This window comes from Lepus europaeus, chromosome 17, assembly GCF_033115175.1.
Source record: "Lepus europaeus isolate LE1 chromosome 17, mLepTim1.pri, whole genome shotgun sequence".
NCBI classification, from domain to species: domain Eukaryota; kingdom Metazoa; phylum Chordata; class Mammalia; order Lagomorpha; family Leporidae; genus Lepus; species Lepus europaeus.
Genome location: NC_084843.1, coordinates 35,121,678 through 35,148,997, shown reverse-complemented (window position 1 = coordinate 35,148,997; position 27,320 = coordinate 35,121,678). Strand labels below are relative to the sequence as shown.

Here is a 27,320-nt window from a genome sequence, read left to right as displayed (position 1 = left end):
TGCACAGCTCCCGCCCTCCCCAGGTCTAGCGACCCGGCAGCTCTCCTACGCCCCCGCCCGGGCCGGAGCCAAGCGGGTGGCTCCCGGGAGCCGAGGCCAGGGCGCTGGGCCGGGGTCGCGCCGCGGGCCGCCAGGGCGGGGGCGGCAGCCGGGTCCGCCCTCCGCGCCCGCCTTCCCCACGCGGCCTGAGCCGGGGGGCGGGCCCGGCGCAGGCCGCTCCCCCGGCCGCCCGGCCGCCCGCGGCAGCGCTCGCGGGCTCTCACCCGGGGCGGGCGAGTTCTGGGAAAGCCCTGCCCAGGGCGGGGGCCCCCGCTGCCGCCCGCGCCGCCGCCGCCGCCGCCGCGGTCCGGGCCGCGCGTACAGCTCGGCGGGCGCGGCGCACAGCTGCGCGGCCAGGCGGGTGCGCCCTGGGCTCTGCTTCCCCGCACCGGCCTGGTCCCCGCGCGCTCCTGGGCATCGGCTCTGCAGCCGACCAGAGGAGCGGCGGCCCCGGCGCGGCGAGCGACGGCCGCGGAGCCAAACTCCCGGAACGACGCGGCGCTGGGGACAGCGGCGGGAGTGGCCAAAAGAGGACAGGTGAGGCCACGGCTGTGCAGCTCGGTTCCCTGGATCGGAGGAGGCTAGAGCGGGGCAGCTTCTCCGCTTGAACGCTGTGCACCCGCTGGGCAGCCGCCTAACTCCGCGTGCCTGGTGCAGGGGTGTCCCCAGCTTCCCAGGGGAGAGCCGAGCGGGCGGTCCCCGTGGCGGGGGCTGCAGGACGCCCTTGGCGCGCCCTCCTCATCCATCAGGTGTCCCTCCCGGGGCGCCGCTTCGCTTTGTGTGTGCGGGGTGGAGGTGGCAGCAGCAGGAGGAAAAAGTACTGGATCAGCTTTTTCGGGGCGGTTCCTAGCAAGCGTGTTTCAAGGAAAGTGCTCCAGAGACGGTTCCCGGAGGGAGTGCTGGACACCCAGTCCTAGCAAATACAGTGGTGGACCTGGGCCCACTACAGCCGGCCCCTCGAAGAATGCCTGTGGCTTTCCCTTAAAGCCCTCCCGTGGTGTTAACAATTAAAAGACCCGGAGCTAGAAGTCTTCTGTCCTGCTGATGTTAAGAGCGTGGTGGAAATTCGTGGGGTTTTACACCCCGGTGTTTGAGCCACGAGGAACTTGATTCCACTGCCCCAAGCAATTATTCAGTATAAGGACGAGTCATGTTAAGGAGTGAGCTCCCTGAGTGGAAGCAGGATTCATTTCATCGCAGCTGCCTTCTGCCCAATTTGCCCGCAGGTGGGTCGTTCAGACCCCTGCAGGATCAGTGCCCTGCCAGGTGTTTGTTGTAGAAACCCGGGCTTAAGGTGGGATGGGGCCCTTCACACCGAATAGGCACAGCTGTGACCAAGCAACGCTTCCCCCCCACCCAACTAAGGAGACTCCTTGAGAGCCTGCCTGGGGAGGTGGAGGCAGGTGCATCCCATAGATGTCTGTAACAGGTGCATGGGGATTGTTATCGCAGGGAAAGGTGGGCCGTCTCCAGGGTGGTGTTCGTCTCCAGGGTGGTGTTCGCAGCCCTGCACACTGTGCTGAAGAATGCCTGGCATCTGGAGTCACCTAGAACATCCTCCTCCCTCTGCGTGCCCCTCCTCCTAGACTTCCGCTCTAAACCCTAACTCTTCTTCAGACTGAACCTTGTTGCTGCTGACCTGGCCTTGCTGATTCCTGCAACACTTGCCCTGAAGGGGCCTTTCTGCTCTCACCCTTTCGGGAGAGTTCTTTAGGGAGATGTCTTGTTTCCCCATTTACTGTGGCTTCTTGACACAATGCTTGTACCTAGGCGGCTCTTTACAGGGGTCAGGATTAAACAGTAAGACTTTGCTTCTACTACACATATAGGAGGAAGAGATAATGTAACTGAAATGCATAACATTTTCCATTAGTACTGTCCCTTATTCACAGCCACACAGGGGGCATTTTTTTTTTTTTTTTTTGACAGGTAGAGTTATAGAGAGACAGAGAGAAAGGTCTTCCTTCCATTGGTTCACTCCCCAAATGGCCGCCGCGGCCAGCGCTGCGCCGATCCGAAGCCAGGAGCCAGGTGCTTCCTCCTGGTCTCCCATGTGGGTGCAGGGCCCAAGGACTCGGGCCATCCTCCACTGCCTTCCCGGGCCACAGCAGAGAGCTAGATTGGAAGAGGGGCAACCGGGACTAGAACCCGGCGCCCATATGGAATGCCGGCGCTGCAGGCGGAGGATTAACCAAGTGAGCCACAGCGCCAGCCCCCTTGTGTTTTTCTTAATGGTCAAAATTTTCCTTAGAGGAAGAGAGCTCTGACATGATCATGGAACTCAAAGGAAAATAATACTTGGAAAACACCTTGGCTGGGGACAGGGGGAGCTGTGGGTCAGAGGATACAAAGTTGCAGTTGTGTGGGATGAATTAGTCTAGATACCTCCAGTTCAGCTTGACTGGAGTTAATAGCAGGATGGTGCTGTATACTCAAGTTTTCTTAACCAAGTGACCAGGTGCTTCTTCCTGGTCTCCCATGCGGGTGCAGGCGCCCAAGGACTTGGGCCATCCTCCACTGCCTTCCTGGGCCACAGCAGAGAGCTGGACTGGAAGAGGAGCAACTGGGACTAGAACCCGGCGCCCACATGGGATGCCGGTGCCGCAGGTGGAGGATTAACCAAGTGAGCCACAGCGCCAGCCGGGACATTGTCTTTACACCCAGGAGCTCTGCCTGATCCTCATCTTTGGTCCGTGCCTTGGGACCAGGTAGGAGGTGAGATTGAGCTGCTGCTTTCAGAAGCTTCTTGGCTCTGCTCCAGGTTTGACCTGGGTCATTAAAAATCCGCACTCAAGTGGATGGTGGTGCAGCTGGATTCCAGTGCAGGTTCTGGTTTTCTTTTTTTCTCTTCCTAACCATTCTTAGTCACATTCTTTTCTGTGCTTTCATTGTATATTTTAAAGCAATTTGTTTGATTTGCAGTTTGTCACAAGTTTCTAAATGCATAAAGATTGAACAGGAGGTCTGCGCACAGTGGGGAAAGCTGAGAACAGGTGCCGTTGCCCATGTCTGGGGAGAGGAGGCCTCTGCACCGAGCAAGACTGTTATGCACGTATTCGAGTGTGGGCAGTCCCAGCCTTCCACAAGCACCCTTCGTGGACAGCGGCTTCAGTCCTGGCTGCTCCTCCCTCTCTCTGCCTGGGCTGCTCGGTGTGCTGTCAACAACAGTAACACACACGGCATCTCAGACCTGCTGAGTTCTGAATGAGAAGTTGGGAAGAAGTCACAAAAGGCAGCAACAGCTCAGAGTGTGAATCTGATGGAGCGGCTCCCCTTCCAACAACCAGTTGAGAACTTTGGCACCGAGCAAGTGGGGGTTGGGTTGGAGGGCACGAGGGCAGGTGACTGGGTCAGGTGGTGCTCCTGGAATAGGGTGAGGAAATACTGATGGGCCTTGGGGAAGCCTGTGACCCTGCTAGGTCCCAAAGAAGAGAATTGGAGATGGGGAGCTATGACAAAGGTACAAAGATGCTCTTTGCATGGCGAACCGTGGGGCCTGGAATGGAAGACAAAACTGTCTCCAGCATCGGGAGGTCCTCTCTGCTCCCAGCATGCAGGATGCTAGCTTGTGGTTACTGATGATCTAGCTCGGCAGTGTTATGACTCAGATTTTCAGGCTCAGACTGGGAACCCAGCCCTCTACGGCTGCACTGTCCAACATGGTAGCCCCTATCACCTTATGGCTATTGACATTTAAGTGTAAATGGGTCAAAATTAGCTACACTTCAAGTGCTCCATGACTACTATCTATGGCTAGTGGCCACTGCACTGGACTGTGGAGGTATAGAACAGTTACATTATCTCAGAAAGTCCTGCCCCAGAGAATCGTTCCAAAGAGTTATTGACTACTTCCCAAACCAAATTTTGTCATAAATTTTAAATTTCCTGCTTACAGTCTCCTTTTATGCCAATTTAGGTGAAAATAATAACGTAGCATGCTACTACATGCCAGGTACCATTCCAAGTACTTTATATCTGCTAGCCCATTTAATTTTTATTTATTTTCATTTTACCTGAAATAAGATTTCTGTCCACTGGTTCACTCCCCAAATGCCAGCAACAGCCAGAGCTTGGCCCTATGGGTGGCAGGGACCCAAGTACTTGAGTCCTTGCTTGCTGCCTCTCAGGGACCTGAGTTGGAAGCAGAGTGGCAAACCAGGCACTACAGCATGGCATGTGGGCATCCCAGGGTGTGACTTAAGCTGCTCCACCAGATATATAACTCTTATGATATTTGACAGTAAGTTCCAGTGGTCTGTTACCCTCACCTGTAATTCCTAAGCCTAAAAGGCTCTGAAAACTGACCGTCTGTATTTTCTTTGCTGAGAGTTATATGTTTCCTTTAGAAATAACAGATGTGTTGGAATCGCTGCTGTGTGGCCCGTCACCATTACAAAATCCAGAAAAGCGTTCCAAGCACTCAGATGAGGGAGTGTGGACTTGCATTATTATGCCCGTTTTGAAGACGGGAGAATGGAGACGCTGAAGGGCAAAGTAACTTCCATGGAGTTACAGCCAGAAAGTGGCAGAGCCAGCATTCGCTCCAAGCAGGCTGGCTCCAGGGTCCAGTCTCTTGACATTGTGCCATCCATCAATCTCAGGGCCCCTGACCCAAAACAAGTGACTGGCCCCTCTGTTTGGGTGAAACCTAATAGCTTCAGCTCAGCTCATTAGAAGTTTTTAGCCAGGGCGATGGTTGAATTGTTTAGCGGTTGAGGGTTCTGAAATGCTCTGGATAATCTACCGTAATAGGCATGCTTGGCGATTGTTTGGTTTGCCCCTTTTTACCATGTGCCAACCACACTGGGTTTTGAGCTGCTGAGAACTGGTAGGAAAAGAGGTCATTTATTATGGGTGCTGGTGAATCCTCTGGGCCTTGTTGAAAGCTGTGGCCCACCAGGGCCTGGGTATTGATCACTGTTGTGGGCTGGAGGGTGGGGGCTGTTTGGTCCTGGAGTGGACCAAGTGGAGCCACAGGTGGGGCTGTTCTGGTGACCCACCAGGGGTTTGAGCCTTCCTGGTGAGATTTCATGGGATTGTGGATCGACTGGACTGTGTTGAAAGTCTCTCTGGGGGCCGGCGCTGCGGCTCACTAGGCTAATCCTCTGTCTGCAGCGCCGGCACACCGGGTTCTAGTCCGGGTTGGGGTGCTGGATTCTGTCCCGGTTGTGCCTCTTCCAGGCCAGCTCTCTGCTGTGGCCCAAGAAGGCAGTGGAGGATGGCCCAAGTGCTTGGGCCCTGCACCCACATGGGAGACCAGGAGAAGCACCTGGCTCCCGGCTTTGGATCAGCGCAGTGCGCCGGCCGCAGCAGTCATTGGAGGGTGAACCAATGGCAAAGGAAGACCTTTCTGTCTCTCACTATCCACTCTGCCTGTCCCCGCCCCCCCCCCCAAAAAAAAAAGTCTCTCTGGGATCACTTCTCAGCCTTTTGGCTAAGATTGAGTGTGAAAGTCTCAGGTTTGGGAGCTCCGCTGGAACTCCAAGGCTAAATTGGGGGCAGGAATGGAGTGTTCCCCTTCCCTCCGCAGGTGGTGGCAGGCCCACGTGGTCTCTTCTTGGTGTTGTGGTCAAAACCTGCATTTCAAGAAACTGTTGAGAACCCCGAAGGTTTCTCTGGGAGGTCTGAGAAACTGTTGTGGCTGCTCCAGCGACTGTGTGCACATTTCAGCCTGGGCTCACAGGAACCCTGTCTCAAGGTTATCAAGGTTTATGGCCCAGGTCCCAGACACTCTCTTGGTCAAATGTAAAACCCTGGGAATCAAATTGACCTGAGTTTATGTAGGCTTCACCACTTGCGAGCTCTACAACCTTAGGCAAGCAAGGGACCTTTTGTAAATCAGGGCCTATGTGTAACACATATCACATGTGCAAAATGCTAGCTACTAATATTGTTTCTTGTCCTTGGTCTCACCTGTGTGCAAGGTGTGTGCGGGAGGCCAGATAAAGGCCTCTAGAGGACGTCCAGGTCCGATTGCCTGGGACCTGTGAGTGTGTTACTTTATGTGACCAATGGGGCTTTGCAGATGTGATTCAAGATTTTCGGATGAAATGATCCTATATTACCAGGACAGGTCCAGTCTAATCATGGGGGGCCTTAGAGGGAGACAGGCGGGTCAGAGTCAGTAGCAGGAGGTTGGAGTATGGGAAGGAGTTGGGAGCCAAGCCTCCAGGAGTTGGAAAAGGAGAGAAAACGGCTTCTTCCCTACAGCGCCCAGGAGGGACTCCGCCTGGTCAAGCTCCAGGACTGTAAGATACAAACTCTGTTATTGCCACCACTAAGTTTGCGGCCATCTGTCTCAGCAGCCACAGGAGTCTAGTACATGGTGGAAGACAGAAGGGAAAGTGGGCGGGAATACAATGAAGGCATCCAAATAAACAGATGGCAATGAGCTTACACTGCATGAGCACTTTGCCTTGGGTGCTGTGCTGAGTCCTTTCTCACCACCACCTTCTGAACTAGAGATGCAGATGGGGAAACCAAGGCTCTGAGCAGTCGAGTTGTTTGCCTGCGGTTTCTCAGCTGGTCCATGGCCGGCCGGGAGGTGAGTCTGAGCAGTCTGGTGCTCTGAGCTGGGACCCACACTGCTCCTAAACGCAGGCTCTTCTGCTGAAGCTGACAGCGTCCAACAGCGAGTGGTACCTTGGTGAGTGTGAGGAAAGGCTCTGTTTGAATGGGGAAGGAGGAGGGCTGGGTGGTGCTGATTTTTGCCCCCCCACACCCTGGCTGTGGAGGACGTGGTGGGCATTGCTGCTCCCATCCCTGGCATCGCATCTGGCTGGCTCGCAGCGGGAGGAGTCTGCTGTGGGAGCCCTGCCTGCACGGGCCTCCCTCTGCCTCCCCACCTCTGCTTACCACAGACCGCTGGCCACCTCTGCCTGTTGATTGGATTTGCCTCATTCCTGACTCTCCCCCTCAGCCCTGAATTCCACCCCTTCTGGCCCCTCGGTATTGAGACTTGAGCTGGTTAGTGTCAGGGTGAGGGGGTGGTATTTTTTTTTGCCTTTCCTCTGATTTCTCTGGCTGGTGTTGATGTCCCAGCTGGGCTGCTTTGGCCTCTCTAGCCCATGTTCCCAGTGAGATTGGTTTGGACCACGGTGTTTTCAAACCATGCTCCAGGAGTGTTTGGGGCCCTGCAGGGAGAGGGAAGTGCATGGGGAATGAAAAGTTCAGCCCCACTGTTGCTTCTTTGTTTTAAGTTTTGGATTTTGCATGAAAGGAGGGCTGGATTGTTAGGGAGGCAGAAGGAGTGGTGTTTGTGAAGAATGAAAGTCAAAGTTAAAGCACTATGCATAAGTATGATCTGTGGCCCGTGAATTTGGAAGTGTGCAAGAAATAGACCTCTGTGTTTTCCCCAATTCCTTTGTTCAAGTTTGGGATCTGGAGCCAGCTTGGATTCATTTACATCCTGGCTCTGCTATTTATAATCTGTGTGACCTTGTTGGAGACACTTGGTCCGTTCGGGTCTAAGGATTCCCCTCCCCTGCTCTCTGGGTGGCGGTGTCATACCTCTCTCCTTGCCTGGCTGGCATGCAGATGCCCGCCATCCCTTGCTGCAGGTGACTTCAAGTGCAGTGACACCAGGCTGCTGCTCATCACCTCCCTGAGGTCTCGCTGCTTTCTGCCAGCAAGCAGGCCATGGATATTTCTTGTTTCCTCCCTTGCCCCTCACCTTGTAGGGGAAGGGATGGGGAGGGAGGGCAGCGAAGCTCTGGGGGTCCTGCCTGCTTCTGCTCAGTCTTAGTACCCTTGAATCCTTGGTTTATGATAGTCTTTTTTTTTTTTTTTTTTTTTTTACTTTTTGACAGGCAGAGTGGACAGTGAGAGAGAGAGAGAGAGAGAGAGAGACAGAGAGAAAGGTCTTCCTTTTGCCGCGTTGGTTCACCCTCCAATGGCCGGCTGGCGCGCTGCGGCTGGCGCACCACGCTGTTCTGAAGTCAGAAGCCAGGTGCTTCTCCTGGTCTTCCATGCGGGTGCAGGGCCCAAGCACTTGGGCCATCCTCCACTGCACTCCCGGGCCACAGCAGAGAGCTGGACTGGAAGAGGGGCAACCGGGACAGAATCCGGCGCCCTGACCGGGACTAGAACCCGGTGTGCTGGCGCCGCTAGGCGGAGGATTAGCCTGTTGAGCCACGGTGCCGGCCCTGGTTTATGATAGTCTTAGTACCCTTGAATCCTTTCCCCTCTGCCCTTGAGACTGAAGTTGTGAAAACTAAAGCCAAAGACTCACAAATCCGTCTCCCTCCATCCCTCCCCTAAGGCAGTGGGCACAGGGCCCCTTGCTTTAATGAGGGAAGAGGAGGATACACTGGGGAAAACAATAAAGACAAACAGGGTGGCTCATCTTGCCAGGGCTGTTAGTCCAACTGGACTGGCCGGGGTCTTTGTGTGATGTTTGACCCAACCTGTTGTGTCTGCCTATTTAGTGATGGCTTTGCTCCTGGCTCTGTGGCTGCACGGTGGCCCTACATGATAGGTGCACCATCTATAAACATAGTGAAAGCTCTCCTTCATGATGCTGATTGTGGTTGCACAAGTTTGATGTTCGAACAAAACTTAGCCAGCATCCGTGTGTTTGTGCCGCTTGGTAGGAAGAGCTACAATATAATGATAAAGCAGCGAGGCTGCTGTATTCGGAATTAAGGAAGAGGCAGAAGCAAAGAGAGACTCTGTTTTGATGACTTCATTTTAAGTTTAAACTCTATAATATTACTGACTATGGAAAATCCAGGGAATGGAAAAAAAATCATTTGGGAAAAATGCACGTGACCGAGTACATGCTATGCACATCTAGGATTAAAATATCAAATAACATGGTTTAATTTGGATACCCCTTGAGTTGTTGGAGGAAGTTTCAACTTAGTTGTTGTTGTTCATAACGTGAAATCAGATTTAATTGATGACCATATTTTTACCCGTGAAATGTTTCCCTGGAAGAATTGAAGCCTTCATATCAGCCTGTTTTGTCAATCTCGGAGAGGTGGATACAATTCACGGAGCTGAAATACTTTTGGCATGAGAGTGTATCGCTTTTCCCCTCTTAAATGCAGAATGAATTTGGATGACAGAGCTTGCGCTTTTCTGTTAACTTCTGGGGTCTGAGCCCATTCACTTGTCTGCTGCTTAGCGGGCGAATTCATCCCTCACTCGGCCTGATTTACGAGACTTGAGGTTTTTCTTTCATTGTGGCTTGGGCGCGGCGTTAACAATTACAGTGGGAGGGACTGGTAAAGCGAGAGGTGGCTGTGGAAGAAATAGGTTCAGTTATTATTGCGCCCAAGACAGGAAGGCAGGCATTTCTTGAACTGTGCAGGGAAGCTGCCTCTTTGCAGAAGGAACTCCTCAAGTGCGTGCCCTGCACCAGCAGTGCAGCCCGGCAGTAAGGCAGCTTGCCTGTTGCCTTGTGCCAGAGCTTGGATCTTGGTTTTCGACTGCCCTTTGCTCTCCGGGGGTGGTTAGGGCTTCTCCAAGGCCAAGTCAGAGGATGGCTGACGACAGGTGAGGGGTGTTCCTGTGGCAGCAGGCACACCCAGATCTAATCAGTCACAGAGGATAAGAGAGGGGACTTATGGCTGGCAGTGCTGTGTGTTCCTAATGGGCTATCACTGTCTGGGCAGTGAGGCCTAAAATAGCCCCCTACTTTGGAGATACTAAGAGAAAAGTCTTCAATCCAAAACACAGTTTTAACTATGAAAAGGCTATATTTTATCTTTTAATGATTCGTGCAGATGTTATCCATCTGCTTATGATTTGAGTTTTTGATTGTATATTGTATCATCTAATAGAACTGAGTTCATTGTATATTGTATCATCTAATAGAACTGAGAACTAGAAAGATGGGGTCCAAGTTCACTTTTTTTTTTTTTTTTTAAGAATTGAAGGAGCAGGTCCCTTGAGAGACTCAAGGAAGAGCTACTCTGCTGGGGAGAGGTCGAGCTGGGACGTCTGTTGTTCCCAACAAAATTGAGACCATGCCATAAATACATCCTATACAGTTTTGGATTCTGCATTCCTTGTTGAAAATTCCACCATGAAGATGCTCTCAAGGCATCAAATGTTTCCATTTCTTGATTTAGCCTTCTTGTGGGTCTGTGGAAGCTCGCACAGTCCCTTTTTGTGGGACGAGGGTTTGGTTGTTGGTCCGTCCTGGTGGAATTTTGTCTCCTTAAGTAACTCCATTGTCCAGATCACTAATTCATCGTCTTCCACAGAGTCCTAGAAGTGGAATTACTAGATCAGAGAGGGGAGTGTTTTTTAGACTTCTGGTGCAGATTGCCAAAATGCTCTCCAAAAATATAGCAGTTTTGCTTCTTTATTTATTTTTATTTATTTATTTTTAATTTGACCGGTAGAGTTACAGTGAGAGAGAGACAGAGAGAAAGGTCTTCCTTCCGTTGGTTCACTCCCCAAACAGCCGCTATGGCCAGAGCTGCGCCAATCTGAAGCCAGGAGCCAGGTGCTTCTCCTGGTCTCCCATGTGGGTACAGGCACCCACGCACTTGGGCCATCCTCCACTGCCCTCCTGGGCCCCAGCAAAGAGCTGGACTGGAAGAGGAGCAGCTGGGACAAAACCCAGCACCCATATGGGATGCTGGCATCGCAGGCAGAGGATTAACTAAGTGAGCCATGGTGCTGGCCCAAGCAATTTAGTTTTACTGATTATCTAGTCGAGTGGTCTTTCCAGGCGGTATCACTGTGAGACATGAGGTTAATGGTATCTTGTTTTTTTTTTTTTTTTTTTTTGCAAGTTTAATAAGCAAAACTTGGCATTTCATAGCTTAGGTGTGCATTTCTTTGAATAGTGGGGAAACCCACTTTTTATGTATTATCAATTTGCTTTTTCTTGGTTAAGATTTAACACATGTTCTTTGTACATTTATCTTTGTCTTTTTTTAATGCCTTTTAATTAAGGATTTAACATTGCTTGATCATGTGTCTAGGCAGGTATTTTCCCATCTTTATCAGTTGATGATTGTTTTTTCTAACTGGAATTTTTTCCTTATTATAAAATAATACAAGTTACTTTTGGATATTTTGGGAAATAGAGGAAATCACAATACAGAAAATGTTAAAAATCACCCACACCTTCTAGAGTAATGCTGGGAGTCAGCGCCGTGGCTCAACAGGCTAATCCTCTGCCTAGCGGCGCCGGCACACCGGGTTCTAGTCCCAGTCAGGGTGCCGGATTCTGTCCCGGTTGCCCCTCTTCCAGGCCAGCTCTCTGCTATGGCCCAGGAGTGCAGTGGAGGATGGCCCAAGTGCTTGGGCCCTGCACCCGCATGGGAGACCAGGAGAAGCACCTGGCTCCTGCCTTCGGATCAGTGCAGTGCGCTGGCCGCAGCGCGCCAGCCGCAGCAGCCATTGGAGGGTGAACCAACGGCAAAGGAAGACCTTTTTCTCTGTCTCTCTCTCTCTCTCTGTCCACTCTGTCAAAAATAAAAAAAAAATAAAAATTTTTTTAAAAAATAGAGTAATGCTGGGGCTGGCATTGTGGCACAAAGAGAGTTAAGCTGCCTTTGATGCTGCCATGCCATATGAGCACTGGTTCGAGACCCAGCTGCTTCACTTCTGATCTGGCTCCCTGCTAATGTATCTGGGAAAGCAGTGGAAGATGGCCCAAGTATTTGGATCCCTGCCACCCACGTGGGAGACCTGGATGAAGTTTCAAGCCCCGGCTTCATTCTGGCTCAGCCCCGGTGCTTGTGGCCATTTGGGGAATGAACCAGTGGGTGGAAGCTCGCTCGCTCTCTTTTTTTCTGTCTCTGTCTCTTTCTCTCCTCTCTCTATAACTTTGCCTTTTAAGTAAATCTTTAAGAAAAAAAATTTTAAAGTAAAAAGAGTAATCGCTAACATTTGGTGCATGCTTTTCTACATTTTTGTGTTTTCTCCCAAGCAGGTGTCATGTTCACATTTTATAATTTGCTTTTGCACCTAACGTCGATCATCATAATTAAGTGGATTATTTATTCATACTTTATGTAACTGTTCATTAAATCATATTTTAAAGTGTTTGTCATGCTTTCTAATGTATGGAAAATGTGAGTTTTTGTGTGGCCTGATAGAACTGTGCCCACTCTGGTGAGACTTCCGTGACCTTTACCTTCGTAGTCTTTATCCACTTTCTTTAACTATATTTTCATAGTTACCTTCAGCTTTGTATCTGGAATCAGCTTTGTGTGCATATACATTAAGAGTTGAAGACTGAACTTATTTTCTGAATAGTTAACTAATTCTCCTGGATTATTTATTGAATAATAATAGATGATTCCTAGTTGCATATTGTATATTCTAAGGTCAGTTTAAGTCTGTGGTATCTATCTATCTTTAAATTTTCTTTTTAAAATTTATTTGAAAGGCAGAGTTACAGAGAAAGGGGGGGGGGATCAATCTTTCATCCCCAAGTTCATTCCCTAAATGGCTGCAATGGCTGAGATGGGCCAAGCTGAAGCCTGGAGCCTGAAGCCTTCTGGGTCTCCCACATGGGTGCAGGGGCCCAAACACTTGGGCCATCTTCCTCTACTTCCCCCAGATCCTTTAGTAGGGAGCTGGATTGTAAGTGGAGTAGCTGGGACTTGAACTGGTGCCCATATGGGATGCTGGCATAGTAGGGGGCAGTTTTACCTGCTGGGCCACTTTGTGGGTCCCAGTCTAAATTCCTGAATGAGTGTCACACTATTTTAGTTCTGTTGGCTTTATAACCTATATTAATATCTCACAGGACAGATTCTCTCCTATTGTATTTATCTAAACCTTGCTTGTTTATTCTTACAAATTAAATTTTGAAATATTTTGTCAAAATCTCAAACTCATAATTCTGGTTGGGATTATAATAAGATTCTCCATTAATTCAGAAAGAAGTAATATGTTTATGGTATTTAATCTTGACTTCCTGGTATGTTTCTTGCTTTACTCTGTTTTTATATCTCTCAGTTAAGGTTTATAGAATTTTCAATTGATATTTCTTCCTCATTGATTTCTAAATGATTTACATTTTTATTTAATCTACCTGGGTTTTTAGTGGATTCTCCTGGGTTTTCTAGGTGGAGAATTCTGTCCAAAATAATTATTTCTCTCTTTTTTTTAAGGGACAAAAATCCCCTCTTTTTTTTTTTTTTTTTTTTAAGATTTAATTGAAAGAGTTAGAAAGGTCTTCCATCGCTGGTTCATTCCCCAGATGGCCCCAACAGCCGGAGCTATGCCCATTCAAAGCCAGGAGCCAGGAGCTTCTTCCGGGTCTCCCGTGTGGGTGCAGGGACCCAAGGACTGGGGCCATCTTCCATTGCTATCCCAGGCCATAGCAGAGAGCTGGATGAGAGGAGGAGCAGTGGGGATTAGACCTGGTGCCCATATGGGATGCCAGCACTTCAGGCAGGGCTTCAACCCGCTGTGCCACAGCGCTGGCCCCATGATTTCTCTTTTAAATCAAGTTCCATAACATTAATAACTAAGAGTGAGGATAATAAGTCTTTTTATTTTGTACCCAATTTTAATGGAACTAGTTTGTATATTCACTAGTAAGTATGGTGTTGGCTTTTAGTTTACTTTGAAGAAGTAGTTTTGTGGGCCTGGGTTAAAAAAAAAAAAAAGGAAAGGGAGTAGAATTTTATCAAATACTAAAAAGACCATCTTTGCGATGTTTGCATGCTTTTGTCACATTTGACCTACTGCCGTGTTATGGCAAATTTCTCAGCATTAAACCACGTTTGCAATCCTGTTGCGGCACTTTGCTATCACTTGGTGTACAAATTAAATCTCTAAAATGGAGATACTCATCTAGAACTCATTTGGACTTTATATCAGATTTTAAAAAATAATAGCTCTACTTGAACTAGCCACGGTCATCAAAGGCCAGAAGTAAAATTAGCTTGCTGCCCTTGAGTGTGCATAGATTGAATTCCAGGAGACCCCTTGTGCTTTGCTGAGAGTGACAGGGACAGCTTCAGAGCTGGAAAGGCACGAGGAACTCTGGTCACATAGGGCAGAGTAACAAGAATAAAGTATACAAGGTGAGCTGGTTCATCACGGCTTATGCTCTTAGAAGAAGTTGCAGAGTTGATGGGGTAGCCTCTAGATTTGCCTTTCCATGAAGTGGGGATGGAATGCCTGGTTTCTTTTCATTGGGGACACTCATTTCTGTGTGCTCCTCACCAGACACGTAGGTTGGAGCTCTACTGTTAGACCACTGGGCACAGCCTGAGGGTTCCAGACCCCAGTGAGTTAGCTTCTTCAGTACTGTAACAGCACATCGGAGGGAGGCTAATGAGGTTCATTTAGCTCATAGTTCCCAAGGTACAAGCTCTAGGGACCCCACTGGCCATGGCCTTTTTTGCTGACAGTTCCCAGGTGACACAGAATATAGGGTTACAAGAGACAGGCTACACATGTGTCTGTACCTCTCCCTCCCTCTGTTTATAAAGCCACCAGGACTCAATCTTGGGGACTACACCTACATGGCCTTATCTAAGCCCAACCACTTTCCAAAGCTCCTACCTCTAAGTACCATGGTTGGATTACGTTCCTATCCCCTTAATATTGTTAACATATGATTTTGGGGATTGAACATCTGCCTGAGTTTTGGGGGACAAATCACATTCCAACCATAGCATGGACCTCCTTTTCTGGAATGAAAACAAAATGTGAAGTAGCAAACTGAAATGACAAAACCGGGGCCACTGCATTTCCTTAGATCAAACCCTATGTCAAGTTGTAGTTTTGGTGAAAGGGTTAAAAAATTGTGTTTCTAAGGCCTATAGAAAAGAGGAAGCAATTATAAAACTTAATTATATGGCAGATACCTTTCAGTTTGCATTTAACAGTGCATATAGGACTCAAACAGACCCAAAGATGGAGCTGTTGTGTGGGTGTCTTTTGTGGGGTGTCGAGACTCTGAGCCTCACCTGGAAGGAGGTAGTTGGTTGTCCTCTCTGTCTTCTTCATATTTGTTCCACTTGCACATCACCCCTCATGCCCTGTTTCCTTGTTTTTTCCTATCATTTTCTTTTTCCTCAAACATCTTTTCTCATCCATTCAACACTCATGCATTGTACAGTCATTTTGAGTCACTCCAGTTTGCCAGGCACTGTGCTGGCTGATGGGGACCCTAATGAGCAAGACCTCTTAGCTTCTGCCCACCTGAACTTACCTGAGTGGGATGATAAGGCAGGTGAGAGCCTGGCAGTTTGTGTAGTTTGTGAAATAAGATGTTGCCATTTCTCTCCCTTTTTCATTATTTCAGACGTTTATTTATGCAGGGAAGGGTAATATGAAACACTGTAGGTGAGGGTTCCTTGATTGTAAATTTTGATGATATTTTGTTAAAGGGACTGGCTTGGTTACAACTCTGAACCTTGACTCATGGGAAAGAACCTTCTGTTGCTGCTCCTTGGTTGGTTTCTTTTGTACAACAATTCCATCCTCATTTCTAACTTTCTCAAGACATTTCCTTTCAATTTGAAGAATTCTGGAAGCCAAGGGCTGCTGGGACTGAGGCAGCACATTCCAAGGAAAAAGAATGAATAAGGAGAGGCAGCGAATTCTCACCTTGTGACCAGTTTTATTCAGTGCAAAGGCCCAGGGGAGAACTTGGCGGAGTGCCCAGGACATTGGATGCTGTTGCATTGAGGAGGCTGTTCAGGTTCTGCCAGAGTAACTAGGTGACAGAAATGCTCTACTGTTGATTTATTGCTTAGTTACTCTTTTTGAAATTGAGTCCCGTGGTTGGTTCTATAGAGAGGAGATCTAGTATGTTCCTAATTCCATACCCAAGATTAATCGTCAAAGATCACCTAAGATCTTTCTGTTCAGTTAGGGACCCAGAGCACAAACATCTGGTAATACCTGTGTTCCTAAGTCTCAGGGTGCCTGGTCATGAGACAGAGCTCTGGGCTGGAGTTCTCTGATGTAGAGCAAAGGGCTTGAACAAGACAGGCGTGACTAGGTGAGATGATGGAGAGGTCTTCCTTCCTGGAGAAGAGAGATGCACCTGTAGCCGGTTTCTGCACCGTGGGGAGTTGGTTGGCCAGGTGGGCAGGTCTCCTTGGAGGCCCAGTCTTTCCTGGCTCCCTGCACAGGGACGTTGCAGTCCCTCAGTCTTTTGACATCCACTTCCACAAGTGACACCTTCCCACTGCTGATTCCAGACCTCTCTGCAGCCAGCCCTCTCTCCAGAGCCAGCTGCCCACGTGGCATCTCCCCAAGATCCTTGCCCCAAACTGAACTCTGTCTTTCCACAAACCCATTTCTCCCATGTCCTCCATCATAGTGAATAGAGCTTTGCTCAGTCCACTTGCTGAGAACAAAATCCTTGACCCTCCGAGTCCATGGTTCTCTAATGCTGGAGTTGCTGTTTCCCAGACCTCTGCATACTCTGCTACTGTTTGTCTCCTCGGGGGAGTGTGTGCTCCACCAAGCCAAGGGCACGGATTGTTGTTGACTGTTCACTGCTGTTATCACCAGCCTTCATGCCATACTGAGCCTGCAGTAAAGATACTCAGTAACTACATACCGATTGTACAAATGGAAATTTATGTCCTTGCTACCCCCTAAATCTCTCTCAAGGCAGGCAGGCCTGGATTTCATCCAGCTTTGTTGTTTCCTGGCTGGTTGGCTGGGTTGAAGCTATTTAAAAACACTGATTTTGAGATAATCTCTGATTTACAGAGTAATCTATGTTTAACTTCTGAATCTGCAAGGTGGTCATGATGATGGTACCTATTTCATAGCATGGTGGTGAGGATTAAATGACATAGAGCAGGTGAAATGTATTACTGTTTGTCACGTGGTGTATCTTGTTAGAAAGGTAGGTTTGGAGCTGGAATGTGGACAATCCTTGATGCAGATTGAGAGGTGAGTGCTCTTTTAGAGGGTTAGGAGCCATACAGTGTTCCCACTCCATGGTGGAAAACCGTGAACTCTGGAATCAACTGACAGGTTCAAATGAAAATTCTACTGCTTAATAGTTGTGGGGCTTTTTACAAGCTACCCAGCCATTCTTAATGTCAATTTCAAAATCTCTAAAATTGGGATCATAATACCCCCTACCAGGGATTGTTTGAAGGTGGTATATGAGACTGTCTCTGAAAAACATCTAAGTTACTTTCTTTACTATAGTGATAAGCCCTGGGTTCCCTTGGAAAGAGAACTGTACTCAAAGCCTCCTTCTTGGCCCAGTCAGTTTAACATTTCTATCAGATACTTGGACAGAGTATAAAGACCTGGTTTCCCAGATCTGCAGATGACTCAAAGCTGGGAAGACAGTTAATACGATGAACTATGGAATGGAGTTCAAAATGACCTCAACAGGCTGGCATGTTGGCCCCTTTACCTACTGAGACATCTAGTAGGGGCATCCAACCGGTCCAGCACAAGGAGGCTTGAAGGTGACCCTGCTGGTCCAGGTGATGTGTGGAAAGTATGTTGGGTCGGTGACAACGGAAGTTAGTAGGTGGGAAGAAGATTTTAGAAAAATCGCCAGAAAGAATGTGACAACTGATGGGATATTTGAGGGTGCTCACTGTGTAGATGAAGAGGGCTAGAGATGGCTGGGAGATGTCTCTTCCGGCTTCCAGGGAGAAGAGGCACTATTCATAGGAAAGAGGAAGTTAGCCAGAGGAACTGCTTTAGGAAAAGGGGGGCAGGAACTTGGGAATCAGGGCTGCAGCATGAGGGAGGGGGTGTGTGTCTGGAAAGAGGTGTTTGGGAGGCACCCACATGGAAGGGATGGTTGGAGCTGGGGTGGGAGGGGATCAGATGGCCAAGGCGTGGTGGTGCTATTCAGAACCATTAGCATTGTTGGCTCCAGCCTGAGATAAGCCAGATAAACAAACCTTTACCCAAGTGCTGCCTTCCTGGTGCTGTTTAACTCATGAAAGCAAAGGTCTACAACAGCAAAAGTCTCACAGAGTAATTTGAGGTTTTAAACAGTGCTTGTAAATTCATTTTTCATTAAGCAATAGGTGAAACCATTCTTGTTTGTAAAGAATATAAACACTACAGGCAGAGCAAAAGCCCCTTTAATCCCATCTAATCCTTTTTTCCCTAGAAGTAATCACTGTTAATTGTTTTGGTTAATTCTTTTTTTTTTTTAATTTTTTTTTTTTTTTTTTTTTTTTGACAGGCAGAGTGGATAGAGAGAGACAAAGGTTTCCTTTGCCATTGGTTCACCTTCCAATGGCCGCCGTGGCCTGTGCACCACGCTGATCCGAAGGCAGGAGCCAGGCGCTTCTCCTGGTCTCCCATGCTGGTGCAGGGCCCAAGCACTTGGGCCATCCTCCACTGCACTCCCGGGCCATAGCAGAGAGCTGGCCTGGAAGAGGGGCAACCGGGACAGAATCCGGCGCCCCGACCGGGACTAGAACCCAGTGTGCCAGCGCTGCAAGGTGGAGGATTAGCCTATTGAGCCACGGCGCTGGCCTTGGTTAATTCTTGCAGACTTTTTCCTCAGCATTTATACAGTTGCATAGGCACAGACATAAAGATATACTTATGTGTGTGTTGTTTTATATAAGTTCACACCATGTTTTGTTCAATTTATTTTTTTAAAGTAGTTATTTTATTTGGAAGGCAGACACATGTGCATATGCAACCCCAGAGATCTATCATCTTCTGGTTCATTCCCAAATACATGCAACAGCCAGGGCTGGGCCAGGCAGAAGCCAGGAGCCCGAACTCAATCTGGGTCTTACCGTGTGGGTGGCAGGGACCTAAATACTTGAGTCAACACCCGCTACCTCCCAGGGTGTGCATTAGCAGGAAGCTAAAAAGGAGAGTGGAGCCAGGACTTGAACCCAGGCACTGATGTGACATGTGGCCGTCTCAAGCAGCGGCTTAAAACTGCTGCACTAAGTGTTTGTCCCTATTTTTATTTTTTAAAAATGCTCTGGAATTATTTCCGTGTAAAATGATCTAGATCTGAGTCGTCAAAGCAGCAGTACCTGTTTTCCAGGGTGTGAATGTACCACGTTTTATTTAACCACTCTTCTGTTCATGTAGTCAACCTTGTTTTCAGCTTGTGTATCTGTCCCTCCCACCTGCGGTAGGATCCCCTGTGGTGATGGCGCCCAGGCAGCCCTTGGTGATAAGAGCAAACATCTGTGCTGCAGAGCCTGGGTGTTCCATAGCTCAGGTGCATTACCTGCGATTTTCATTTAGGAGACGTTGAGCTGTCCGTGGGCTTACCGGGATATAATCCCGTTGGCTGCTGAGAGAGGGATCTGTACAAGGTTTCAGATTGTCACCTGGGAGCCTCTGAAAGCGTATCCCCACGTGAGAACCCGGTAGGCTCCTCTGTGTTTTCCCGAGTGCGTGGGATTACAGTAGCTCCTGTGTGGGGCAGCTGGGAAAGGAAGTTCAGAGGCCCCACATTTACTGTGGTTGCCTTCTTGCCGGCCTGAGGGTTCCTCCTCCTCTCCCTCTCCTTTTCCTGCATGACAGTTTCGTGGAAGACACCAGAGTCGTCCTTACACTTGTCTTCATTCCTGCCGCTCGGGGCCCGGGGCCGGCCCCACTGGGCCGAATGGCCTTCTCTTGTTCTGCAGGGACGCGGCAGCTGCGTGGCTCGGCCAGGCTGGCGAGGAAGCTGCAGCAGCCCAGGCTGAGGCTGTGTGGCCACAGCTGCCGGGCAGTTCTGAGTCAGTGACACAGCCCGTGTTCTCCTGCACGTGTGACGGGGCCGCCTGGGAATCTCCTCCCTTGGTATCTCTGGCCAGTTCCCGGGCCCAGCTCCTCCCAGCTCAACTCCTCCCTGCTTGCTGCCCAAGGAGGTCAAGTCTGGTTTGCCTTTTTAGTGTCACCTGTTTCTACTTCCAGCCAAGCCCGACTCACCCGCTGGGTCAGTGCCTGGTCTCAGGGTCTGCTCGCAGCCTGTGGGAGAGCGGCCACGCCCCCTCCCGTGGCCACGCCCCTTCTCTGCTTGCATCTCCTAGAGCAGCGCTTTGCCTGCCCCCTCCTTCACCCCCCCCCCCCCCCGCATAAATGCCCAGCGCTTCCGCCGCTGGGAGCGCCCTGAACACGATATATGGTCCTTCTGTCCCAGGCCGGCCCTTGGGCTACTCACCCCTCCCATCCCTCCCTCGTCGTGCTTTAAATCCCGTGTAGGTATCACTTGTTCTGGAAGCCTGCCTTGCGGTTCCCCTAGGCGAGATTCAGCGAATTGGAGTTTGCCGGTGAGTGTGTGCCTGCCCTGCTCCAGTGTGACGGTCTCTGTCATCTGTCTCTCCCGCTGGGGGTGGGCCCAGGACCTGGGCCCTATAGCAGGCACCCGGTTCTTGCTTGTTGAACCTGGGTCCCCTGGGCGGGAAGCACCTCCATGCTTCTCCCTCTCACTTTGCCAGCACTGTCTTTGTTATTTGAACCCCAAAATGAGAAGACGCCTTGAGAGGCCTCACCTTGTGCTACTGCGTCTGCACCCTGCTTGCATGGCCTGCTGCACCATTTTTTAGATTCCAGACAAATCTATGCCTACGTGGGCGGCGGGGGGAGAGGGGAGTGAAGAAAGGCACCCCCTGTGCCTTGGTCATCACAGAAGGGGGTCTTTGAGGCAGGTGTCCAGGGTTTTCTGAGCTGCCCCTCCCCCACTCCCAGGTACTCCACCGTGCGTGTGGCCTCTCTCCGTTGCAAAGCACCTTGGCATGCCTGGTCCCATATGACCTTTCCTACAAATCACCTTGAGGATAGAAAGAACAGATTAGACGGAGTGAAACAAATGAGGCTGACTCATTCCCTTAGCTTGCAAATATTTATTGAGCTCCTACTATGTCTCTGGCCAGGTTTTGAGAACAGTGCAGGGAACCAAAGCAGCACATTCCCAGCGCTCAGGAAGTTCTAGTTCTAATGGGGGGGGGGGGACACAAAGTGACTGTACAACTGTAAGAAGCAAACTTTCTAGCAATGGCACCTGCTAGGAAGACAAGCAGGCTGTGTGACATTCAGAGTCACGGGTGGGCAGGAGCAGACATAGCCTCTCTGAGGAGGTGACATTTGAGCTGAAATCAGAAAGCTGACACCTGTGGGACTCACGCAAGTCCCAGGGTGGAGCTGGCACTGGAACCCTAAAGAGGGCTCTTCCCCCCCCCATCTCTTCTCTTCCCTCTCTGCCATGTTCAGGGACACCCAGGAGTTACCTTGTGGACAAGACGATGATTGAGCCAGGCAGGGGATGAGGTGTGGTACAGCGTGTTGGGAACTCCTGTGAGCCCAGACTCGTGCCCTCAATATGCAGACTCGGAAGAGGGCACGCCCGAGGGCCAGCTGGGCTTTTTCAGCTTCACCTCTCTCCCCATCAGCAGGAGGGAGTGTGAGAGACATCTTCCCCCTGGGCAGCTGAGGGGTTAGCATCCTGCCATTTTAAAATGTGTAGAAGTTACCATCTCAGCCGTGCTGAAGCGTCCGGCTCAGTAGCAGTAGGCACCTTCACAAGGTTGTGCTTCCGTCGCCACATCCATCACCCCACGTGGGAACCTTGTATCCGATAAACGGTAATTCTTTCAAAGCCCCGATGGGGCATAGATGATGGATCCCAGGGAATGAATGGCATTTTCTAAAAGCCTCTCCCCCAGTAGGTAGCGTTTCCTCTCCCTACGCAGTAGCTTGGGGTGCAGAGCCAGAATCAGCTGGTGGTGGTGATGGTGGGAGGATAGGTGCCTGTTTGTTTTGATTTGTTTTGATTTATTGGAAAGGCAGAGTTACACACACACACACACACACAGACACACACTCTTCTTCCATCTGCTGGTTCACTCCCCAAATGGCCACAACAGCCAGAGTTGGGCTAGACTTTTTCAGGTCTCCCACGTGGGTGCAGGGGCCCAAGCACATGGGCCATCTTCTGCGCTTTCCCAGGCGTATTAGCATGCAACTGGATGGGAAATGGAGCAGCTGGGTCTTAAACCGAGGAGTGGATAGGATGCCTACATCACAGGCATTGGCTTAGTCCATTATGCCACAACGGCTGGCCCCAAGGTGCCTGTTAAAAAATGCAGAGCTTCTCCCCCCTGCCCGAGTCAGAATCTCTTGGGCTAAGCACCTAACCAGTGTGTGCCTCCCGTAGCTCCCGCATGCCTCTGGTGCTGATGGAAATGTGCAACTTGCTGGTCTCAGCTTCATGGGGAGAACAGGCCAGATGATCACCGGGTGGGAGTGCGGGGGTGGGACAAGTCACAGAAAAGGCTGCTCCAGGGAGGCAGCTGCCTGCATTTGAATTTCCACTTCAGCTTCCCAAGTGGCTAACTAGCTTCAGCGTGCTTAACTGGCCTGCACCTTGGTTGTTTCATCTCCAAATTGGAAATTGTGATAGTGGCTGCACCTCACTGCCATTGCTGTGAAGAATGAATGAGATGGTACACGCTAGGTGCTCAGCCCCATGTTTCTTGCAGGGAGTAAGATACAGTGCTTGTCGTATAGAGATGAGGCGCGTCCACCCTGCGCCTGGTAGCTGTGTTTTCTTGCGGAATTATCGGTAAACTGGAGCAAAGCTGACTCCTTCAGAAGTACTTTACCTTTAGCTGTTATTCCATTGCAGAAAAGTAACCAAAGTTACTAGGATAGGAAAAAAAATGGAGCAGTTGAAGGTTGGAATTTTTTTTTTTTGAAAAGTTTTCTCAGAGATGGATTCAGATGGAGCTGGTAAGTGATTAATAGTAACGCTTGCATTGTTGATCTGTAGGAAATAATTTTTAAAAATGAAGTTGTGGTGCCTGTTCCAGATACTTACTGCCACTCCACTTGGAAAGGCAGGCAGGCAGGGTTGTCTGAAGAATGTTCTGGATGTTTGGAGCTGCACTTGTTTGAGAGAGAGACTCCTAGATGCTGGTCAGAAATGTTTCCCAAATGGAATGTGGCTGGGCAGGAAGGAAAGTGCAGGGGGACTCGGGCGTGGCAAACAGGACACAGACCTGGAACTGAATAGCCACACTCAGGGGCTGGACCTGCGGGCGAGACCACCCGGCCTGAAGTGGTGTCAGCTTGGAGGAAAAGCTGGTGTTGCTCAGCTCAGCCTGCAATGCAGTTCTGCGGGCCTCAATTAAATATAAACTATCACCTAAGCATACCAAATATCCCTTTGATACATACCTGTTAGACCCATTAGTTTTATGGATCATTTATGCTCGGCGGCTGGCTCAGGGTCTGGCACAGATTAGGTGTTTAAAAATTTTTGTTGAGTGAGTAGATGAGGGAATTGTAGTCTTTGGTCGGTGAACCCTTGGAAGAAAGGCTGAGAAAACTGGAAGCTGTTAGAAAGGATGAGGCAATGTTTACAAATAGATAAAACAGGTGGGATTATGGGTGATTCAGAGGGTCAGGGCCACAGGAGTTTCCCTGCTCTCTTTTAAAAATAACATTTTGAATTTTGGGAAGCAGATGACTGATGTTTGTAGAGATTCCATTAGGTCCAAAAGTTATTCATTCAACAGTATCATATTACCTTGTTGTATTTAGACAATGTGATATACTGTCTGCAGAAGCAGGGTTAAAGCATACAGTATTTCAGTTCTGTGAAAGATTTATGCTCATGGGGAAGAAACTGGAAGTTATAACAAAATTAGGATTATGATTTTTTTTATGTATCAGATTTTTTTTTAATTTTCTTTTCTTTTTTAAGATTTACTTACTTATTTGAAAGGCAGAGTGATGGAGATCTTCCATCTACTGGTTCACTCCCCAGATACCTGCACCAGGGCTAGGCCAGGCTGCAGCCAGAAGCCAGGAATTCCTACTGGGTCTCCCACGTGGGTGGCAGGGACTCTTCACTTGGGCCATTATCTTCTGCTTTCTCAGGCACGTTAGCAAGAAGCTGAAAAGCCAGGACTCAAAGCAGTACTCTGTTATAGGATCCAGGTGTCCTCAGCAGTGGCTTAATGTACTGTGCCACAATGCCTGCTCCTCGAATTTTCTCCAGTACATATGTATAACTATTATAATCAGAAAAATATAACGTGTTATTTTTTAAAACGTTGGTTTAGAATATGGCACGCCACTTTTGCCAAAGCTTGCTTTGTTTTTTCTTCATTTTTTTTCATCTTAGCACCTATAAAAATTGCAACTGTTATTTAATATTATTTAATAAGACACCCAAAGTGAACTGCACTTCCCATACTTCCTATCCTTACCAAGGTTAGCACTTTCTGTGCATCCTACACCTTCCAGGTCCTGGAATTTTCCACACCATCGCCCTGTTCTCCCGACCTGGGCATTCCCCAACTTCTGTGGGTACCACCACCTCCTCCCTCTACCAGAGCCTCCGGAAAGGCCTGACTGCTGACGGTGAGGTCAGAGCAACCCTGCTCACTTCAGATGGTGGACTTGGCAGACAGCTCTGTGTGTTCTACTCAGGGTTACACCATCCTGAAAACCAGCAAAAATCTCAGGGCTCTGACTTGCAGACGAAACCAATTAGAAAACAAAGCAAACCCCCCAAAACTGGTTTGCTTCAGTTTTCCTTTCAATCAGGTGATGAATGTGAATCGTACTGCTTCGCTCCTTTGGCTGATGCCTTCTTAGTGGCAAATCAGAGGCATAGCTAAAAACGAATGTTGAGTTTTAATGAGCTGTCCCTATTTGCATTTGTAGCTGTTCCCCAAACAAGCTGTCAGAATGACATCAACTGCTTGAATCAGCTGTTGGTTTGGGCGCCCACCCAACTTGAGGTCACCGGTGGGCATCGGGGAAGAGCAGGAATCATTTTCTAAGTGTTTGGGGGGCTTTTGATGGCCTTTGTTGGTGCTGGTGTTAAATATAATATGAATAAAAAAGAAAGGGCCAGACATGGCCATCTTATACATTACCTATGTGAATTAAGATGCTTTCCATCTGCTAGCCCTGTGGGGAGGGGACCTCTATGTGACCGCACTGGTATTTAGTCTGGAAAGGTTTTTCTTTGTGTGATGGGGAAATGCAGGCTGGATATCAGATGTAGGGGGCCCAGCCAGGGCTGCAGGAGCCATGGCCGTGAAGCAGAGAGTTTGCAGAAGCCGAATCATATCTTCTGATTACATCAGGATCATTTTACTGAGAGACTGTAATGTGAGAAAGTGTTGGGGTAGCAGAGTGGTCCTATTATGTTCATCTCATCCAGAGTTGAGTTTTCTTTACATGTATTTTTAATTCCTTGGAAAGACAGATACATTAATGGAGGAATGACTCATAGGTGACCGGTTTGAGAAACCACGAGCTTATAGTGGCCCTAGCTAAATGGTGACAATTGGCTGCATGGGGAGGTGGTGATATTTTTGATGCATGGAACATGTGGTGCAGCCCTTTGAGGAAGCAGGAGGCAGGCCTTCCCACTTTTCTTCTCCCCTTTCTTGCCAAGCTTCCAACATGTGCCACCTTGACCTTGGAAGAGAACTTCCCAGGGCTGTCTGGGACGTTGCTGCTGCCTCTGCCGAGATGATGCTTGGCGCAGGACAGAGTGGCCTTCGTGAGCCAAGGCCAAGGCGTCCCTTTCCATCCCAGCTCCAAGTAATGACCAAGACTCACTCTCTGCTCCTGTCTCTCTCTGGCCTCGTTTCCCAGGGCAGGCCCTCTGTATGGACTGTGCCACACTCTGGCAAGTCTTCACTGATGACTGGAATTCATGCTGACTTTGACCATGCCTATGTGCATTTTTGACCTGTTGCACAAGTAGTGCACACACTGGGGAGTGATTCCCCTACTTTTTAACTGCCTACACTAGAGTGTTTTATGACCTTGGTTTCTATAGCAGCTCTTTCTTTGTGGCTCTGTAGTAACTATTTGAGTCTCCTGTAAGCAGGAATGGTACCTTTATCTTCTCCTGAACCCTTTGTTCCCTTGTGCATGTGCTAGCACCCAGTAAACTCACAGAACCTTAAGATACATGTAGCTACCTGCATTGGACGAGATGAGGAGAATTAGCACATACTAACACGTTCCACACACGACTGGAAGGGAACAAATGCTGAGCCATTGTTATAGTGCTGGCAGTGATTTAAAAGAAGCAGACATTGTCATATATCAGGACGACTCGAGAATTTTTAAAATTCACGTCTTTTATTTTTGAGGTGACATTTTAAATTTACATTATAGTCGAAGGCTTAATGGTCCACAAAATAAATAGTTCAACAAGTGAAAAGTAAGAAGAACCATGGTTCAGCAGGAATGTAAGCAAAGGCTATAGAAAGTAATCAAATGCAAATGTCAATTTCACTCACATACGATCAATGTGAAAAATGACCGCAGACCAAGTGCAGTATCTGTTCTTATCAGGTTTTCATCTTTGGGACGATCACTGCTTCACAGTATTGTTGTGAGGAATGCATGGGGAAATTTCATTTCCCACCATTTTTCAGCTAAGGGAACTAAGCCCTGGCAAGGCTGACTTGCCTACGAGCCACCTGTTAAAGTGGTGGGGGCACAGTCTGCACCCTACGGATTGATCCCTCTATGATGGCGTTCTGTGGTCATTTGAGATTCCCAGCATTTTATGGTGCAGTTGAGCAGGTTGTTCGCTGCTCACAGGTGCCCAGCTGAGGGAACAAGCGGAACTGAGCTGTAGCCTGTGGTCCACTGGCAGTGGCTGTGGGGTAAACTACACAGCTGAAGCAATGTCCCGAGCGTCGCCACCTCAGTCAAGGCGTAGAACATTTCCCATATTTCTCAGAAATGACTTTGCTCTTATTCCACCTCCCCCAACCCCTCTTTCTGACTACAGCATCCACTGCTCTAGCTCCATAGGTTAGTTTTGCATGTTTTAGAAGAGCAGAGCCCTGTAGAACTTTCTCTAATGATAGATGTATTCTGTGTACCTGGGCTGTGCAGTGTGGTTGCCACCGGCCACTTGTGACTCTTGAATACTTGAAATGCGGCTTGCACAGCTGAGGAACTGACTTGTAATGTTCTACTTAATGTTGATTAGATAGTCACATGTGGTGGTGACGTCTGTGTTGGACAGCCCAGATCTAGACCTTGGAATAATTCCATTTTAATTGGCTTCTTTCGTGCAATGTAATGGTTCCGAGGTTCTCTGCGTTGTTACACAATCTGATCATTCTTTGTAATGCCAAGTAGTATTCTACTTTATGAATACATCGAAAGTTGTTCGTTCATCTGTTGATAGACTTTTGGGTTATTTCCAGTTTGGGGGGTACTGTGAATAAAGTTGTTATAAGCATTTGCAACATTTTATTTACACTTGTAATATTTATTTACATTTATAACACTTCATAGCAGTGAAGTTTGGGACCGTATGGTGATTGTATCTTCACAAGAAACTTCAAAACCGTTTTCCAAAGTGATCATGCCACTTTTTATTCCCGCCAGCACTGTTG

The 27,320-nt window shown here is 48.9% G+C and overlaps 1 protein-coding gene across 4 annotated transcripts in view; it reads left to right on the top strand.

The window, feature by feature from the left end:
• The first annotated feature begins 498 nt into the window (after positions 1–498).
• The window catches only part of PLCE1 (phospholipase C epsilon 1), a 331,237-nt gene continuing 304,415 nt past the window's right edge, over positions 499–27,320 (top strand). For all 4 annotated transcript variants that reach the window (XM_062214098.1, XM_062214096.1, XM_062214097.1 and 1 more), the window contains exon 1: positions 499–576. The gene's annotated coding sequence lies outside the window, so the exon portion shown is untranslated. The remainder of the gene's footprint in view (positions 577–27,320) is intronic.